The sequence below is a fragment of the Schistocerca americana genome, chromosome 5 (assembly GCF_021461395.2).
Source record: "Schistocerca americana isolate TAMUIC-IGC-003095 chromosome 5, iqSchAmer2.1, whole genome shotgun sequence".
NCBI lineage: Eukaryota > Metazoa > Arthropoda > Insecta > Orthoptera > Acrididae > Schistocerca > Schistocerca americana.
Window position 1 is genome coordinate 149465818 of NC_060123.1, and position 6858 is coordinate 149472675.

Consider the following 6858-nt stretch of genomic DNA (forward strand, 5'->3'; position numbering starts at 1 on the left):
AGCTTCTTCATCTCCCAGTACCTACTGCAACCTATATCCTTCTGAATCTGCTTAGTGTATTCATCTCTTGGTCTCCCCCTATGATTTTTACCCTCCACGCTGCCCTCAAATACTAAATTGGTGATCCCTTGATGCCTCAGAACATGTCCTACCAACCGATCCCTTCTTCTGGTCAAGTTGTGCCACAAACTTCTCTTCTCCCCAATCCTATTCAATACTTCCTCATTAGTTATGTGATCTACCCATCTAATCTTCAGCATTCTTCTGTAGCACCACATTTCAAAAGCTTCTATTCTCTTCTTGTCCAAACTATTTACTGTCCATGTTTCACTTCCAGCATAGTGAATGCATTATGCGGCCAAGATAGACACGAAGCCCATGCCTACTACAGTAGTACAAGTTTATATCCCAACTAGCTCTGCTGATGATGAAGAAATTGATGAAATGTGTGATAAGATAAAAGAAATTATTCAGGTAGTGAAGGGAGATGAAAATTTAATAGTCATGGGTGACTGGAATTCGAGAGTAGGAAAAGGGAGAGAAGGAAACATAGTAGATGAATATGGATTGGGAGTAAGAAATGAAAGACGAAGCCGCCTGGTTGAATTTTGCACGGAGCACAACTTAATCATAGCTAACACTTGGTTCAAGAATCATAAAAGAAGATTGTATACATGGAAGAATCCTGGAGATACTAGAAGGTATCAGATAGATTATATAATGGTAAGACAGAGATTTGGGAACCAGGTTTTAAATTGTAAGACATTTCCGGGGGCAGATGTGGACTCTGACCTCAATCAATTGGTTATGAATTGTAGATTAAAACTGAAGAAACTGCAAAAAGGTGGGAATTTAAGAAGATGGGACCTGGATAAACTGTCTAAACCAGAGGTTGTACAGAGTTTCAGGGAGATCATAAAGGAACAATTGACGGGAATTGGGGAAAGAAATACAGTAGAAGAAGAATGGGTAGCTCTGAGGGACGAGGTAGTGAAGGCAGCAGAGGATCAAGTAGGTAAGAAGACAAGGGCTAGTAGAAATCCTTGGGTAACAGAAGAAATATTGAATTTAATTGATGAAAGGAGAAAATATAAAAATGCAGTAAATGAAGCAGGCATAAAGGAATACAAACGTCTAAAAATTAGGATTGACAGGAAGTGCAAAATGGCTAAGCAGGCATGGCTAGAGGACAAATGTAAGGATGTAGAGGCTTATCTCACTAGGGGCAAGATAGGTACTGCCTACTACAGGAAAATTAAAGAGACCTTTGGAGAAAAGAGAGCCACTTGTATGAATATCAAGAGCTTTGATGGAAATCCAGTTCTAAGCAAAGAAGGGAAAGCAGAATGGTGGAAGGAGTATATAGAGGGTCTATACAAGGGCGATGTACTTGAGGACAATAGTATGGAAATGGAAGAGGATGTAGATGAAGATGAAATGGGAGATATGGTACTGCGTGAAGAGTTTGACAGAGCACTGAAAGACCTGAGTCGAAACAAGGCCCCGGGACTAGACAACATTCCATTAGAACTACTGATGGCCTTGGGAGAGCCAGTCCTGACAAACCTCTACCATCTGGTGAACAAGATGTATGAGACAGGCGAAATATCCTCAGACTTCAAGAAGAATATAATAATTCCAATCCCAAAGAAAGCAGGTGTTGACAGATGTGAAAATTATCAAACTATCAGTTTAATAAATCACGGCTGCAAAATACTAACGCGAATTCTTTACAGATGAATGGAAAAACTGGTAGAAGCCGACCTCGGGGACGATCAGTGGATTCCGTAGAAATGTTGGAACATGTGAGGCAATACTGACCTTACAACTTATCTTATAAGAAAGATTAAGGAAAGGCAAACCTATGTTTCTAGCATCTGTAGACTTAGAGAAAGCTTTTGACAATGTTGACTGGAATACTCTCTTTCAAATTCTGGAGGTGGCAGGGGTAAAATAGAGGAAGCGAAAGGCTATTTACAATTTGTACGGAAACCAGATGGCAGTTATAAGAGTTGAGGAACATGAAAGGGAAGCAGTGGTTGGGAAGCAATCAGTGAAGGAAACAAAAGAAAAATTCGGAGTAGGTTTTAAATCCATGGAGAAGAAATAAAAACTTTGAGGTTCGCCGATGACATTGTAATCCTGTCAGAGACAGCAAAGGACTTGGAAGGGCAGTTGAACGGAATGGACAGTGTCTTGAAAGGATATAAGCTAAACATCAACAAAAGCATAACGAGGATAATGGAATGTAGTTGAATTAAGTCGGGTGATGCTGAGGGAATTAGATTAGGAAATGAGACACTTAAAGTAGTAAAGGAGTTTTGCTATTTGAGGAGCAAAATAACTGATGATGGTCTAAGTAGAGAGGATATAAAATTTAGAGTGCCAATGGCAAGGAAAGCGTTTCTGAAGAAGAGTAATTTGTTAACAACGAGTGTAGTTTTAAGTGTCAGGAAGTCGTTTCTGAAAGTATTTTTATGGAGTGTAGCCGTGTATGGAAGTGAAACATGGAAGATAAATAGTTTGGACAAGAACAGAATAAAAGCTTTCAAAATGTGGTGCTACAGAAGAATGCTGAAGATTAGATGGGTAGATCACATAACTAATGAGGAGATATTGAATAGGATTGGGAGTCTGTGGCACAACTTGACTAGAAGAAGGGACCGGGTGGTAGGACATGTTCTAAGGCATCAGGGGATCACAAATTTAGCATTGGAGGGCAGCGTGGAGGGTAAAAATTGTAGAGGGAGACCAAGAGATGAATACACTAAGCAGATTCAGAAGGATGTAGGTTGCAGTAAGTACTGTGAGATGAAGAAGCTTGCACAGGATAGAGTTGCATGGAGAGCTGCATCAAACCAGTCTCAGGACTGAAGACCACAGCAACAACAACAACCAGAGCTATGACTTACAGTACCAATGCATGATACCCAACCACTACGCAGTCCAACCCTTGCATCATCTGTCACAGATAGCAAGAGGCCACTACTGCCCTTACTATCTGACCCAACTATCGCAGAGTTTTTTTTCCTTTGGCAATTGCCTTGTCACTTTTTTCCCTCCGCCCTTCAAAACTGCTACCCTTCATTCACTTTCGACCAACTATATCTCCCAATGGACCTGTATAAATGGGTAATCCTACCCAGACATTCAGACAAGATGCGGTGGACTCCTCAATTAAGCTCTAACACACACAGAGGTGACAGTAGAACTTTTGTGATGGTCACCATGACAGCCCGCCTCTACTCCAACAGTAAGTGCCTAACCTTCTACAACTACTAAACTGATGCTTGCATTTCTTTGCAGCATTGCAGTGCTTTCACCAACAAATATGACCAATAAATGGCTGCTGTCATATTTGTCAGTTGTTCTCCTCTTCACAACCAACATCAGCAACGTAAACACCTGTGAAACGCTGCAGTACACAACATTCCAAGAAATTTTGGGCTACCACATCACTTATGTATCACAGATATTTGTGTTTTGCACACATATGTCATTGACTCTGGATCGGAAGTCAGTATACTGCCAGCAAATCTGGTCAAACAGTCCTTAGTCAAATCTTGGCATAAAGTTGCTAGTAACTCCAGAACTTCTACATTAGGTAAACAAGTGAGAGTTATGAATCTAGGCTTCTGGAAACCATTGCAGTGAACCTTTTTCCAAGTTGATGTCGGACTTTTCCTTGTTCCAAGCACAGATCCGCATAGGCTTTGAGGCATATACCTGGCATCTTGGTAAAGCAAGCAGCTCACACACCTTCCATTGCACATTGCCGTGTGGCATACTGCAACAGAGTGATGCCATTGCCATTTCTGGATTAGATGGCATGATGGCCATTTGATCCTCGCAACCACAATGCCATTCATCTTTAAGAAAAGAAGAAGTTGGTGTGAAATCTCAGGAATCTAAGGCTGCCCAATCTCAGCTGCACAGTTATTTTCTCCCAACTCAGTTGATATTGTCTACACAAGTGCCTCAGACCAAAACTAAGTGATCCACATGTATTCTGGTTGTTGCACACAGTACACAGTGTCACACTAAAACTTCTCCCACTCCCCTGTGACTTTCCAGGGTAGTAAACTAAAGCTTAAACAGCACAGCTTATGCCACCTTTTTTGGATCCTGTCTGTCACCAGAGCCCTCACATGGCTGTGATGAAGGGGGGAGGGGGGGGAGGGGAGGGGGGAGAGAAGGCTGCATGGTGACTGTGGTGATTGAATTAATGTTGATAAATAAAGACAATCACTCTCTTTCTTCCCATCTTTTGTGGTGCTTACATGTGGTTGATTCTCTGTATTGTCTTCTGTTTTATGTATATGCAAATGAGCAGTAATAAATTTCAATATTTCATCAATAACAACTACATATTGCTCTTATTATGGATAAGTGTTACCCACAAGTGGTGACCCCAACATGATTCTTGTTGTGGATCAGCATCCCCACAGACTGTTCAAAAATGGATATTTGCTGATAGAGTGAGCATAATAATCGAGGTCACAAACTTGGCAATGTGAGATGATAGCTGAATATGGCTGCAGCTGCTTCACAACAAACATTTTAATTGCTGAGCTCACAAAGATTTAGATCATGCTGTTTCAATGCAAATAAAAATTACCTGCTGTTACTAGAAATTCATATCAACAATTATAAAACAAATGAAACACTATGTTTCCAAAATTTCTCTAAATCCAAGTGGATAATGAGTTAAAATGTATTTTATCGTGTTGCCTTGAAGGCAGTGACGTTTCTTGTTTTTCATACTTTCATTGTTTGTTCTTTCTTGGAAATGCAGCTAAAATAATGAAAAAAGAAGCATTAAGACTCTTGCATTAAGTAACTGTCCACTGCATCATGTAGAGGTGTCTTAAGAGATCTTGATGTTCTCACAAACATTTTCCAGGACATTTACTCTTTAATGATACACAACTTAACAAGAAAAATATTTCAGATGAAGTTTGATTTTTACAACAGCTACATTACATGCAGCAGTAATTTCCATGTAGTCTAGTAGGATTTAAAGGGGAAATATGCATTCAAGAGAACATTGAAAACTCTTTTTAATCATGCCTCCCACAATAGTCCTTATTATATATAGTCAAGAACTGAAGATTTCTGTTGGCTGGGTGTCTGTAAAAATGTTCATTGTAAATAAGCCTACAAATCTTTACAACATTTAGATAAATGCTATTCTTTGTTAATTATCATTGCCAACAGTTGGCAGATATCAATCAGATGAATGACAGCTTTTGGTAACACTAAGGAAGCAGTAGCTTTTTAAACTTTGTAGAAGTTTTACAATGTATGTTATTGTCAGTGTAATGACAAATAGTAAAGACTAGTTTGGTGTTGTTGTGCTCCCCAGTCCAAAGACCAGTTTGATGCAGCTCTCCACACAGGTCTATCCTGTGAAAGACTCATCACCCCTGAATAAAAACTGAAACTTACATCCATTTGAACCTGCTTGCTATATTTATGTAGGTACCCATTTATAATTTTTACAGGCCCCCTCCCCCCTCCTATCCTCCCAAACACCTTTCCTCTTCCTTCAGTTACCAAACTGACATTGCTTGATGTCTCAATAAGTATCCTATCAATTAATTCCTTCTTTTAGACAGGTTGTGCCAAAACATTGCTTTTCCTCAATTAGATTAAGTTAAAAATAAAACTAAACTCCTCCTGAATAGGCCATGAAGGCCCAACGGTACTGACTGGCCGCCGTGTCATCCTCAGCTCATAGGCGTCACTGGATGTGGATATGGAGGGGCGTGTGGTCAGCACACCGCTCTCCCGGCCGTATGACAGTTTCTGACAGTTTCTGAGACCAGAGCCGCTGCTTCTCAATCAAGTAGCTCCTCAGTTTGCCTCACAAGAGCTGAGTGCACCCCGCTTGCCAATAGCGCTCGGCATACTGGATGGTCACCCATCCAAGTGCTACCCCAGCCCGACAGTGCTTAACTTCGGTGATCCGACGGGAACCGGTGTTACCACTGCAGCAAGGCTGTCGGCAGTTAGACTAAGTACCTCCTCACTAATTATTTGATCAGCACTCTTTTATATCACCACATTTCAAAAGCTTCTATTCTCTTCTTGTCCAAACCACTTATTGTTCATATTTCATTTCCATATGAGGTTACACTCCAGACAAATACCTTCAGAAAAAATTTCCTAACATTTAAATTTACATGAGGGGCACTCAATAAATAATGCAACACATTATTTTCTGTAAGCAAGTTAGTTTTATTCAGGACTCTGTAGGGAAGCAGCCTACTCACGCCATATAGAATTCGTATGCTTTCCACTGTGTGCCAGCATAGTCCGCTGTAACTAGCTATGACGTCACGAATGTTGCCCAATACCTTAAAAGTAAAGTAAATGATCTGAAAAGATAATAGCATGTCAGGAGTGATGCTAAAATTATAATGTGCTGAGTTTCAGTTTAGTAACTTTAACAGTTTCGAAATTTGGGCGTTTTACATAAAAATCATCGGCGCAACAGGAAGGAGTTAGAAACTTCAAAATTTATGTTTGGATTTCTTTTTCATTGTAATTTAATGGAAACAGCGTGCTGGATCACCCAAAGTAATATTTGGGTTGAAATTCATGATTTTCTGTTTTTGTATTGTAGGAGTATGGAAGCAAGATAGATTAAGTAAGTGATTAGATAAAGCTAGGATGTTTAGATTTAGGTAGAATGGAGAAATGCTATAATAACAAAGATGTGAGAAGTTTCCGAAAGGTAGCTATTAAACTATAGCTGTAGCGTCTCTCCAAAGAGCCAGTTCAGAGCTCATCTGTTGCGTGCAGTGCAACTAAAATAATTCTCTCACCCGAAGTATTTAGCTTAGCCACATCAGA

General features: G+C 40.0%; 1 pseudogene; it reads right to left on the reverse strand.

Moving 5' to 3' along the window:
* Nucleotides 1-5891: 5891 nt before the first annotated feature.
* LOC124616994 lies at nt 5892-6009 on the reverse strand (annotated as a pseudogene).
* Nucleotides 6010-6858: the final 849 nt, after the last annotated feature.